The following is a 1,138-nucleotide window of genomic DNA, read 5'->3' as shown; positions in this document are numbered from 1 at the left end:
CCTGTTTGGTATTTGGGTTTCTTTATATCCATTGTTCCTCTTTGGTGGTGCTGTAGTCTCAGCTGCCAAACCCGCCAGGCTGTTCATTGTAGTTTGAGATCAGCTTAACCTTGTGTCAGATGCTCAGCTCTACTTTGTGCCTTTCATACAGCTTGCTTTAAATTTGAGTCAAATGCTAAGCTCCACTGTCCTGGGAACCTAAAGCAGCTCCACTGGGATGGTGTTCTCTGTCAAACAGTATGGGTACCAGAAATAGCCAAAACACCAGCTTTCAGCAGGAAGTGTTTTTTTATAATGCAGTGTTCACGAAAGAGGCAGTTCTGGAGGCCAGACAGAGGCAGTAAACTTTCTTACCACTCCTTCACTGTCTGATCCAAATTTTCTCATTGTCACAGTTTAACACTGTGCCAGCAATTAAACCGAATGACAGATGCTCTCTATTAATCCCCATCCCCTCCCTGATAAAGAAAGGAGAGAGAATAAGGGAGAGAGACTTAGGGGTTGGAAACTAAACTACACAGCTTTAATGAAACAGTAATGATGAAAAATGTAAAGCAAGTATATACAAATATACAGAAAAACTATATCACAATCCTCCCCGCTTCCCCCCAATAACTCTCACATCACCCCCGAGGCTGCAGGGCAGCCCTGGGAAAGTCCAGGCTGGACTCCTGGAGTCAGCAGCAGTCGGGAGCTGGAGGCAGGAACACAGGGATTCAGGATGGCAGGGATCAGGACCACAGGCAGACGAATGGATGGAATCCTCCCAGCATACCAAAGCAAACAGGAGCAGGCAAAGAAGAGCCAAAGGGAAGGGTGAAGGTGAAGACAAAGGTGAAGGGGTTTGACCCTTGTGATCCTTCAAATTTATAACAAGGATAACGTGTATGGGATGGAATATTCTGTTTTGGTCACCTGTCTTGTCTACCCCTCCCTAAAGGAGGGTTGCAGGTGTGATCTCTTTATGCTCTTTCTCTTTCTGGACCAAAAAATGTTTCTTGGAACTCATCAGCGTCCTTGGTTCTGCATACCATTTTCTAGCTGTAACAATAAACATCAAGCATTATCAGTCCTAGAAGCCGACACTGACTGAGAAATTTGCTGTTAATTTCAGCAAGTACAGCCACTTAGAAGAGAC

This window comes from Heliangelus exortis, chromosome 2 (assembly GCF_036169615.1).
Source record: "Heliangelus exortis chromosome 2, bHelExo1.hap1, whole genome shotgun sequence".
Lineage (NCBI taxonomy): Eukaryota > Metazoa > Chordata > Aves > Apodiformes > Trochilidae > Heliangelus > Heliangelus exortis.
This window is presented reverse-complemented; position numbering follows the sequence as displayed.